Source organism: Bidens hawaiensis, unplaced genomic scaffold (assembly GCF_021521415.1).
Source record: "Bidens hawaiensis isolate Kalapana, Puna unplaced genomic scaffold, B.hawaiensis_p1.1 tig00009894_1, whole genome shotgun sequence".
In the NCBI taxonomy this organism is placed as follows: Eukaryota; Viridiplantae; Streptophyta; class Magnoliopsida; order Asterales; family Asteraceae; genus Bidens; species Bidens hawaiensis.
Genome location: NW_027491743.1, coordinates 18,661 through 31,816, shown reverse-complemented (window position 1 = coordinate 31,816; position 13,156 = coordinate 18,661). Strand labels below are relative to the sequence as shown.

Below are 13,156 nucleotides of genomic sequence, written 5' to 3'. Positions count from 1 at the left end.
GTTTAACACTTTCTTCGTATCCGACTTGTACAATATCTTTTGAATCACAAGTGTCAACTCGGTACCATTCAACTCGTTCACCACAAACTCCTTCAACCGCTCGGTTACAACGTTTACATCGTGGGCGTACGAACAACCTGTTTCGGTACCTTCCTCTTCTTCTTTTTACCACCATCCTCGCCCGCGGACATTGACAACTTTCTCATCTTAGTTGATAACGTCTTAAGCGCAGGGGCACAGCTATGAAGGGACCCGGGGTGGCCCCGACCACTACCGTTTTCTCCGTTCATAGGGTAAATTCCACGACTTTTTCCGAAATTTTTTACAGGTATTAAGCGCAGTCACCCCCAACGTATATTTCCAAAATGCTACACATTGTTTTTGTAAAGCTCAAAGTTGAGGGGGCTACTTGTAAAAGTCAAACTTGTTTAATAAAAAAAACGGGAATTATAATTCATTGCCACTGCCCTGCTGTTCCTACCCTAGTCCGACCACCGTCCAACGCTTGCCGTCCGCCGTCTACGCCACCGCCTACCGCCGACGCTCAGCCTTGTCAACAAGGTAATACTTCATCTTTTTGTTGTTGTTAAACATTGTATTGGATTTATATTGATTAGTGCTTAAGGATTATAATATTAGGGTTTGTAATTGTAGAATTGGGGATTTGGGGGAATTGATTGAATCTTCTTAATTAGGTAATTCTTCTTCTAAGGTACTCACCATTCCTCTCGGTTCTCTCATTATTATGAATATTTTAGGTCTTTGCTGGTTAAACAATCATCTAGTTTTTTTTTTTTTTTTACTTTTATTGTAAGAACAATCGTTTGAATGAATGAAAAAATTTAGATATATAGATGTCATATTGTTTGATCCGACCCGAACCGAATTGTCGACCCGAAAATTTTTGGGTTCGTGACTTCGGTCACCGCCATGACGAAGCCCGAGCTTCGCCACTGCATTCATGGGCTTCAATACGGAACCATTGACGGTGGTAGCGCTGTGTTGGCTTCGAAAACTGTCTATATTGTTGACTATTCATATGATCTCCTGGCAACGCGAGGTTAAAAAACTTGTTTTTGTTAAATAATGATCAGTTACTAAATTTTTGTAAGTTAACATTCTAATCTGTAAAGTCGGTTTACTACTTTACTTTGGTTTTGGTTGCGTGTTACAAAAACATAAAATAAACTATTGGTTTTGTTTAGTTTCTGTTATTTCGGCTTTGGGCTACAAATGTTCTCACTTTTAACACGTTAATTTCATTTATAAGTTAACTTTCTCCTACATATGTAAATGTATTAACATATTTGCCATAATATAATTTGAGTGGAACCGAGTTTGAAAGTGAGGTTTAGCTTAATACTAATACGGATGTGATCCTCATACACCATCCCCAAATGTTTATACGGCTCGTATGGGCGAGAGCATGCTATAAAACTTTATAATTTGGTCAAAACAATAATCACCGTTACTTTTTAATTATTTTGCTAGAAGAACATAACTAATCTTCTTTTTCTTCAAAATGTTGTATAATGCATTCTAATTATTTATGACAGCAAATCAATTTCCATTACAAAAACAGGTGAGAATAGTAAATATTGATATGTGAGGTACCCATTATCAACAAGTATAGGCATGTCGACTGTTGATTATGTTAGCATACTAGTTAACCAACATAAATGTGATTTTCTCGGTTAAATTATTCAGGCGGACCGTGTGTTTTGGAGACTAGATATATAGAACAAACTTGCAGCCACCTGTCATTTTTGATACAGTAACAAAACTGAAAAAAAAAACAATACTTGATACATCTAAAAGATGAGTTTGAAAGTGAATTGATAATACATAAGTCTAAAACTGAATTTATATTGCTAACATGATGTACCTAACTTCTTGTAATTGATTTGCGTTATTGTTTCTAAAATGAGTTGCAAGTTTTGTCTACAATTATTGTCCCTCAATCACATTGTCTGTTTGAGTAGGTTAATACTTAATTGAGAAGATCATAGTTATGCTGACTAATTAGTATGTTAATAAAATGAAGAGTTGATCTTAACTTACTTGTTGATATGGTTACCTTATAGATCATATCACATTTGCTTTTTTCACTTGCTTTTGTAATTCACATTGGTCTTCTTGTCACGGTTTATGATTAGAATGCAATATGCTACATTTGAAAAAAAAAAAGAAATAAAGTAAATAATTTAAACTTCTGGTTTGCCAATGGAACTGGAGTAAATAACTGCCTATTCATAACATTAAGTGACCTAAGCCTATACATATACCGAACGTTCATGAACTGTGCAACTGTAAGGCCCCGAACCCGGTAACCCTACTTTCGTGTTGGATTTACTCATAAACACAGTTCTAAATATCAGAGTTAATTAAAAACTTTACGCGGAATATAAAACTTTCATAAAACATTACATATCAATTCATAATCATGTCTTAAAACATTCCTCTTGTCTTTCAAAATCAAAACATAACTTGTAAAACATATCAGATCTTCAGATGCCAGGCTTTAGTCTTCTGCCATGTGTCCTCCACTCAAGCCAGCTGTCTCATCCTACTCACCTGCGTGCATACTAAAAGTCAGCTACGCTGAGTGAGTTCTAGTTAATCATACAATACCATACAATACCTTATTACATACATACGTACTTAACCTCATAACTTTCTTTCATACACACATAAGTACTCATACCATCATTCTTACTTACATACTTTCTTTCTTACTTACATTCTTTCTTTACATTCATAATCATACGTTTTAAAGAGCCTTTCGCCCTATAACCTCACAGATATTATAAGGGTCTGGTCCCTAACATCACAGATATTATAAGGGTCTGGTCCCTAACATCACAGATATTATGAGGGTCTGGTCCCTATCCTCACAGATATTGTAAGGGTCTGGTCCCTAACATCACAGATATTATAAGGGTATGGTCCCTAACATCACAGATATTATAAGGGTCTGGTCCCTTGTTTTCGAATATTAGTAGGGTTCGATTCCCTCTTCGTTACCATACAACCATACATCATACCTCGAGTATTATTAGGGCTCGGTACCCTTTTCGTAACTATACAACCATACAACCGTCATTTCCTTCTTTTATTAACTTTATTACGTTCATACACATAAACATACATATCATACTTACCATCTTTATAACGTTACAACCTGACAGTACGTGCAATATCCGAAGATCGTTCACGTACCATCAAGCAATCATTCATACATATCACATATATCACATATGGCATACACTTATCACTTAGGATAAATGTATTAACAACACATCAAGTATGCACACAACCCCGAAAACATAACAAGGAATGGGGCTAGAAACTCACCTGGATCCTGTTACGCTCGCCGTTGATCGTAATTCCTTTCTTTAACTGGGCTCGGCTAACTGTATAATATTTACACATATCAATTAACTACTACTACTCGTTTTGTATTTCTATCTATATATGACCCACAACGAACGGGGGTCCGGGGGCAGCGGGGTTCTAGGGGCGGCAGCCCCTAGCGGGGTCCAAGGGGCAGAGCCCCTGGCTGGGGTTAAGCTGCCAGGTCAGCTTGGAAAAATTTTATTTTCGATAACTGCCTTAACACATTTTCCATTAGGTTTTTAATTTATTTTCTAAACGAACTTCACTTCAGGCGAAGTTAAACCTTAGGCGAACTTGGCTTCAGGCGAAGTTAAACCTTAGGCGAACTTGGCTTCAGGCGAAGTTAAACCTTAGGCGAACTTGGCTTCAGGCGAAGTTAAACCTTAGGCGAACTTGGCCGTAGGCGAAGTTATCCTTAGGCGAAGTTACGCTTGAAGGCGAAGTTACGTTTGAAGGCGAAGTTCATCAGGCGAACTTAATCTTGCAGGCGAAGTTATCGCGCTGCAGATCTGTTTGCCCATAACTCCTTCGTTTCTTAGCCAAATAACTCGATTTTGGTACCCACGGAATCGTATGATCGGCGCCTACAAATCCCAACCATCAAATCGGCCTAAAATCGACGTTTTAGGGGTCCGATTTGGGCAGTTTGGGATTCGGGTCCGGTTAACCCATCCAATCCTAACCATTTTCAGTAATATTAGCTTTGTTGGATTTGTTCTTACCTTACCAACTCAGATCTATCAACAAAATCTCGGGTCTCGGCTTCGAATCTTGATCGGTTAGAATGTGTGTGTTTTGAGTGTGTGAAGAAAGAAGGTGGAAATGAAAGATTGGGTTTGGGATGGGATATTTATATCCCTCTAAGCCCACGGACCCGAGGCCCATTCTCATTTAACCCATCTTACGCAATTTAAGCCCAACTCCCTCCTTACTCGACATTAAATAATAACAATGTGAAATCACTAAACATAACTTTCTTTATTTAATTAAAATTTTAGGATGTTACAGCAACAGAATGTTCGTTCGTTTATTTAATAAACGGACAAACATGAACATTTTTTTTGTTCATTTGTTTTAACTTAGAATATGAAACTTATGCTGTTTTGTTTATGTATTCATTTAAGGTATTTTGGCTCATTACAGTTTAGTTTTGTTTTATAAAATTAAGATATCATCTCATACAATTTAGTCTGGCTTTATTAAATTTTTAGGTCAAACATATAACTTTGTTCATTCCTGATTCGTTTGTTAATACTATTAACAAACAAACACACTCGCTTTCTTAATGAATGAACATGAACAAGAAAACCAACTATGTTCAGTTAATTGTTTCTGTTCAATCGTTTGCTCGGTTAGGTTAAATGAACGAAGGGCATGCCCATTTCTTGTTCATTTGGTAACCTAGACTGACCTGTTTATCGTTTGAGAAAAGAAAAATTAGCTATTAGTTAACATTGTAAATAGAGTAAAAGGAAAAACATAATAAATGGATTAAAATTGCCACCTTTAGCTAGTTAACAAGTGGGACCCACATCTATTATATGTATGAAGGTTGTCTTGTATACTTTAATTCTATAGTGTATTATTTGTGTAAATGATTCACTGATTTTTAATGTTCTTGTTGAATTTTATGTAGGTTAAGATTATTGATCGAGTTAAATGGCGGGATTTGGGAGTCTGGCACCGAAGACCAAGAACCTGGTTGTTGCGGGTGGTTTGACCGGATTTGTATTTGGGGTGTATTTCTACACCATGAGAGCGGTTGGTGGTTCAGATGAGCTTCAAGTAGCTATTGATAAGTTTGAAGCTAAAAAAGTCAACGAGTCTGAGTCAAATCTTGCATCCAAGGTTTAGCCTGATCTCAAGACTAGAAAGTTTGCATGTTTTTTAACATACTTCTGTCACTATGTTGTTCTAGTGTTTTCATGACATTTTTGTGTTTTGAGACTTTTGAGATAAGTTAAGAGTTGTGCATAAAGTGATGTAAGAAGGGATTCAAATAAAGGCTAACTTGGTATGATTTTGGGCTTAATCATAATCGAAAATTTGGTTTTCGAGATTTTAAAGACAATTGTTTTGGTTTTACTATCTTAGCTTGAAATTTTTGGGCTAAGAAGTTGGCTAAAAATCATGAATTTATATATATATATATATATATATATATATATAAATAAAGATAGTTTAAGAGAGAAATGATATTATTGCAACAAATGCGAAAAATGAATATGTGCCACTAGTTTTGTTTTAAGTTTTAAATGCTTAAAGCTAAATAAAGAAAGCATTAATACTTATCTACTTAATTAATATAACTAATTAAATTATTATAATTGGAAAAGATTAAGAAAACTCGTTTATTTTTATAACTTATTTTTTGTGTCTTGAATTTTTATCCTACACAAGTATAATTTATTTATACATTAAAATTTCTTTCGATCCAAAACTAATTTCTTCCAACTCAATATATTAATATCCATTAACACATACTTACATTATAACGAATAATACCAAAAAACTATTTTACATGTGTTTGAATTAGATATCAACAAAAAATCATATAACCTACACAAAAACGTATAATCTACACTTGTTCTAAAAATATGATAACATATAACCTACACATGAAAAACATATAACCTACACACAAAATTCATCATCAATAAAATACACACGCACACGAAAACATATAACCTACACACGAAAAACATATAACCTACACATGAAAATTTTATCTTACACAAATACAATTTATTTATACATTAATTTCTTTTTATTCAAAACCAATTTCTTCAAACTCAACATATCAATACCCATCAATACGTAGTTACATTGTGATAAATAATACAAAAAACTATCTTACACATGTTTGCATTAAATGTCAATAAAAAATATATAATCTACACAAAAACATATAACTTACACTTGTTCTAAGAATAAGAACAAATATAACCTACATACGAAAAACATATAACCTACACATATGTAGGATATGTGTATCTTTGTATAGTTTATATAATTGTTGATGTCGAATTACATATGTAAGTTGTATTTTTTTTGTATGTTATACGTTTTTATTGCTCTAAACAAGTGTATGTTATATAACTTTGTGTATATTGTATATTTATTGTTTACATTTAATGGACACATTTGTATGATATTTTTTATTATTATTTATGACAATAATTTTTATAAGCATACCGATTGAAATATATATATATATATATATATATATATATATATATATATATATATTGTGTTTTGATATTTAGTGTTAAAAAACACGTTGATATATGCTAATAAATTGAGTGGAAATTAATTTTTTAATATAAAGATATAGTATTATATGAATAAATTGTATTTATGTTGAATAAAATGAAGAATGTGTATATAAAAAATAAAACTAAAGTAGTGTTTTTATTTTTTTTTAATTATTATAGTTAATTAGTTAGATGTGTTAATTAGAGAGAGATTTATTATGGTTATATTAGTTGTATTAATTGGAGAGAGAGAGTGCATTTACTGTTGCATTTACATCTTTTTTATTTATTTTTAAATATTTAAAACCTAAAATAAAACTAGTGGCTAATATTCACTTATCTCATTTCTTGCAATAATTTGTTTTTTTTCTTGAACTTAAACATATATATATATAGGGTAAAGTTAAAATACAAAGGATAACAAAAATGAGAAGGGTGAGAAGGAATCCAGTCCATTGATCTTAGATTTGAATGGCTGAGATTAATTTAATAAATAAAAATTGATGGAAAGGGTATGAAGGTAATAACTCACCTTTGTTGACTTTCTCTCTCCATATGCAAGGCACATGTCAATTCCCCCAATCATTTTAAAATGTCCATAATTTTTTCATACGACATTATTTTAAACAAAAAAAATTCACCATAATAATAAGCGTTTTTTATCTTTAATATGAGTATCATATTGTTATATAAAAATAAAATATAAAATTAATGGGTTTTTAAATTGTGTTTTTTTGTTTTCCATTGTGTCATTGTGTAATATGTTGTTTCCATTGTGTTTTACGTTTCAAGTCATTGTGTTATATATATTAACCATTGTGTCCTACATTTTAGGTCATTGTGTTATACGTATTTATCATTGTTTCTTACGTTTTAGGTCATTGTGTTATACGTATTCACCATTGTGTTTTACGTTTCAAGTTAAAGACACAATGGTGTGCGAAAAGACACAATGATGTGCAAAAAGACACAGTGACGAAAAAAACAAAATGATAAGCGAAAAGACACAATGACGAAAAAAGACACAATAGCGAAAAAAGACACAATGATAAGCGAAAAAACACGATGGTGTGCGAAAAGACACAATGACGAAAAAAGACACAACGATAAGCGAAAAGACACAATGATGTACGGAAAAACACAATGATAAGCGAAAAGACACAATGGTGTGCGAAAAGATACAATGACGAAAAAAGACACAATGATAAGCGAAAAGACATAATGGTGTGCGAAAAGACAGAATGATGAAAAAAGAGACAATGATAAGCCAAAATACACAATGGTGTGCGAAAAGAAACAATGACGAAAAAAGACACAATGGCGAAAAAAGATACAATGATAATAGAAAAGACACAATGGTGTACGAAAAGACATAGTGGTGTGCGAAAAGACACAATGATAATCGAAAAGACACAATGGTGTACGAAAAGACACAGTGGTGTGCGAAAAGACACAATGATAAGCGAAAAGACACAATAGTGTGCGAAAATACACAATGACGAAAAAATACACAATGGCGAAAAAAGAAACAATGATAATCGAAAAGACACAATGGTGTGCGAAAAGACACAATGACGAAAAAAGACACAATGGTGTGCGAAAAAACATAATGACGAAAAAATACACAATGAAAAGCGAAAAGACACAATGGTGTGCGAAAAGATACAATGCGAAAAGACACAATGATGTGCGAAAAGACACAATGACGAAAAAAGACACAATGGCGAAAAAAGACACAATGATAAGCGAAAAGACACAATGGTGTGCAAAAAGACACAATGACGAAAAAAATACACAATGGCGAAAAAAGACACAATGATAATCGAAATAACACAATGGTGTGCGAAAAGGCACAATGACGAAAAAAGACACAATGGTGTGCGAAAAAACATAATGACGAAAAAATACACAATGAAAAGCGAAAAGACACAATGGTGTACGAAAAGATACAATGCGAAAAGACACAATGACGAAAAAAGACACAATGGCGAAAAAAGACACAATGATAAGCAAAAAGACACAATGGTGTGCGAAAAGATATAATGCGAAAAGACACAATGACGAAAAAAGACACAATGGCGAAAAAAGACACAGTGATAAGCGAAAAGACACAATGGTGTGTGAAAAGACACAATGTTGTGCGAAAATACACAATGACGAAAAAAGACACAATTGTGTGCGAAAAGACACAATGGTGTGCGAAAAGACACAATGACGTGATTTTTGTTTTAATTTTTATATAACAAAAATCATACTCATATTAAAGATAAAAAAATGCTTGTTATTATGATGATTTTTTTTTAAAAAAAATATCATACGGAAAAATTATAGACGTTCTATAATGATGGGGGTATTAACATGTGTCTTTCATGTGGAGAGAGAAAATGTGTACAATTACCTCTATACCCATTTTCTTTTGGTCCCCACTTGACACATGTCAATTATTTATGGCTTCTCACACTTCTCATTTTTGTTACCCTTTGTATAATAACTTGACCCTATATATTAATTTGAATTCGAATCGAATAATAAATAATAAATTCTTATTCGATAACTATACTCGAATACGAATCGAATCGAACTTGAATTTTCTAAAAACGAATTCGAATCTTAGAAATCGAATTTGAATCGAATCAAATTTTGAATGTTTTGAATTTGAATCGAATTCTGAACACCCCTAATTTAAGGCACGACAGTGCAGTGAGATAAAACATGTTTAGTTCAAGGATTTAATTAGTGAACGTCACATATTCGCCTAATCTCTCATCTTCACCCGGTGTCGCCAAAATTAAATGACGAGTCAGGAATCAAATGTTTCTTTATTATCAATTATCCACTAGTTCATTGGTGTTAGTTAGATAATATTAAATAAAATAACTAATTCACTTTATTTTATTTGAGTATTTTTTATTTCAAGTTTTTCTCAAACAGAAAACTTTTTAACACCTTTGCCTTATACTTGCATGGAATTTAATTCATAACTTAAATTCCACTAGACCAATAGGTTATTAGTTTTACCTAAGTAGTCATACTTTCACATCTTGGAATGCAAGTTCGTTGCCTGTTCATGGGACGTTAGTTGTATAAGCTTTTACAAACGTACATGCTAATATGTTATTACATTTTCTTTTTATGTTATATCATATGAACTTTTAATAAGAAACACATGACCACTACATTTGTCTTTACATTTGACTAGGGTAAGGATTGGACAACCAAAGTTATTGGATTAACATGCATATTGAAAGTAAGTGAAGTAATCAAGAAGTCAACTAGGGAAATCATAATACATGGCACCTTTTCAATAAGAAAAAACACAGGATTGTTAAAGGAATACGACGGCAGACGGCCAAACCCATGAAAAAATTTTGTAGGTTTCGTCTTACTTGAAAAGATAACCTTGCTTTTTTCTACTCATATTGAATTTGAAAATCGAAATTATAGATAAATGATTATTAATTATTTAGGAGGGTCATTATGGGGGGCTGAAAATCGAGCAAATTAGAGGCTTTTTGTCTCCGAGGGCTGGTCGCCTGATCCAATGGTGCTGAATTTGACACTCGTCAGTTGTGAAAGGAGCGAAGGGCAGAACTCAAAATGCCAAAAGCGCAAAGGGCAGGTGTTATATTAATTTATTTTTTGCAATTGTATTTTTGGTTTCACAATTTATTTAACTATTATTTAGGTTTTAATATGTTAAATGGGTTATTGGTTCACTTTATCTTATATTCTAGTCTACACTTAGTATAATACTATGACCGTTTGCCCGATTTAATTGTGTTTAGAATTTAGTAAATTATATGATTTCTTTAAAAGTTACATAAAATATGTAGTGTAGTATTTATGATACTTGAAAATAATCATGATAAGATATTTGATAAATATTACATTTAATATTTCATGAAAAGATAAAAATAATCAGTAACATAAATTTTATAATTTAAAAATATAAGGATATTTGAATAATATACTTATAAAGAGTAACTAATTAATATTATCGGGCCGAGTGAGAGAAATCCTCAAGGAGTTGCATAAATAAGCAACCATATATGCAATCACTACTTCACAAACAACAATATTCAGTTCTTCGTTTTCGATCTCTTAATCCCTTTGTTGCGTGTTCGGTAAGTAACCATTTATTTGCAGTTCTAGCTTATTAATTCCACCTTCCTATACGTGTTTCTTGATTATAATAATCTTGTATGTATAGGCAGTAAGTACCATGGACAAATATGAAATAATCGAACAACTTGGAAGCGGTACATTCGGTGTTGTTTGGAAGGCCTTCAACAAGCAGACTTGTGAAACCGTGGCGATCAAGAAACTGCTAACAAAGTACGAATCATCGAACAAGACCATGATGCAAAGAGAAGTCAAAGCACTCGTATTCAACAGCCATGAGAACATCGTCAAACTCAAGGATTTAATCAATGATCACAACACCATCTTCCTGGTATTTGAATGCATGCAAGGCAGCCTCCACGATCTTATGGTTTATCGATCAAGGCTTCACGCGCCGTTCTCAGAAGCCGAGGTTAGACACGTCTGCTTTCAAATCTTTAGAGGTCTCGCATGCTTGCACCCAAACGGCTACCTTCACCGTGACCTCAAGCCCGCGAATGTTCTAGTTTCCGGTGGTCTAGTTAAGATTAGTGATTTTGGTGCCGCCTGCGAGATAGACGACGGGCCGTACACGGATATCGTTACAACAAGTTGGTATCGTGCCCCTGAGGTCTTCCTACATTCGGAGACTTACGATTCGGCTGTTGATATGTGGGCGATGGGCGCGATAATGTTTGAGCTACTCGCCTTTCGACCATTGTTTCAAGGTTCTTCCGATCCACGAGTGTTCCACAGAATCTGCTACGTGTTAGGCGCCCCGACGAAAAGTTCATGGTTCGAGGGACTTGAACTTGCAAGAAATATGAAGTTTGAGTTTCCAAATTATCCCGGTGTGCGGCTTTCTGAATTGTTACCGATGGCGAGCTTCGGAGCGGTTGATCTGATCGGTTCACTTCTTTCATGGTCTCCACACGCGAGGCCCACTGCTATGGAATCGCTTCGGCATCCTTTCTTTCATGGCTGTTACCTAGAGGACCCCGAGCCTTCCTCACCACCTGTGTTCGAAAAGTTGATGGAGAAGATATCAAGTTCGAAAAGTTGTGAAAGAGTTGCGGATGCACGTGAAGATGATCTGATTCGATTGCTTCCTGAAAATCCCTTTGAGTTTATGATGGAGAAGAAGGGTGAATTAGTTGCAATTTGAATGTCACTTTTCTATGTTTTTGAGTTTAGGGTTTATAACTCGGATCAAACAGTTGTTATGTACTTATGTGAATTTTAAACTGTTTTTGGTTTATATCTTTTGGGATGGTACACTTGGTTTGGTTATATGTCACGACTTTTTTTTGTTAATTGTCTTCAAGCCTAAAGATAATTTTTGTTTGGCTTTATTGTGTTAATTTGATGTGGTGTTACGAAGCAAGCTTTTATTGAACACAAACCTTGGAAACATTACTAAAACATAAACATAAGCAGATAGATATCAAACCGTCACCTTATATGCTACGTTGGATTTCAATTTTTTTAATTAAAAAATTCATTTCTTTTACAACACTATAAAATCAAAACACACTAAAAAACAATAAACGATATAAAATGTATTTTAGAGAGGGGGCCCCACACCTTCGTCGTTGCACATGCGTATTTTTGGACCCCTTTTCCGAACACCGGCCATTTCAAACCTACATATACACTACAACAAAAGAATTTGATATCACGAACCTATAGCGACATCACCACGCCATACTTCGTTGGCAAGCCTATACCGACGACATGGTTGCTATAGGTTTCACCATCGCATCCCCATTGCTACAAGTGGATTAGGTTGTCGCTATATAGCTAAGCCTTTAGCGACAACGTGGCGTGTAGACAACTCTATTATCAGAAATTTCTATTGTGGGGAGTGTTCACAAGCTCTCCAATGTGGTTGTTAAATGACATACTAGTCCATTGTCATTCAAGATGTAAAAGTAATATATATATATATATATAGGGGTGGGTTAACGTACAATAATGGCTTATCATACATTAGGTACGCGACATTCCTGAGCGTTTGATTAAAAAACGCGCGGTGGCAATATCGTAAATAACCCAACAGTAGTTCGCAATCAAAATTCGTCGATTACAAATCAACTCTGATCCGAATTCGGAACTTGTCGCTCAATCTAATCCAATTTCTAAACTCTAATCACAGCTTAAAGTATGAAATCTCTAAAGTCAAAAACCAAATCAAAATTGAACGTCGCTGAACATCAAGAAATCTTCAAATTGATCAAAAATTGATGATTTAATCAATCGAATTGATGTGTAAGAGGCTTTAGAATCGTCAATCGATTATGGAATTGCAGAACTCAATCGAGCTCTTATTAGGGTTCAAAATATTATGTTTAAACGTTCTGAAACAAAACTGAAAACCTTTAAACCATCTGACCAAAAAAGAGCAT

At 33.8% G+C, this 13,156-nt stretch overlaps 1 pseudogene; it reads left to right on the top strand.

Moving 5' to 3' along the window:
- Positions 1 to 10,872: 10,872 nt before the first annotated feature.
- Positions 10,873 to 11,916, top strand: LOC143533770 (cyclin-dependent kinase F-4 pseudogene; annotated as a pseudogene).
- Positions 11,917 to 13,156: the final 1,240 nt, after the last annotated feature.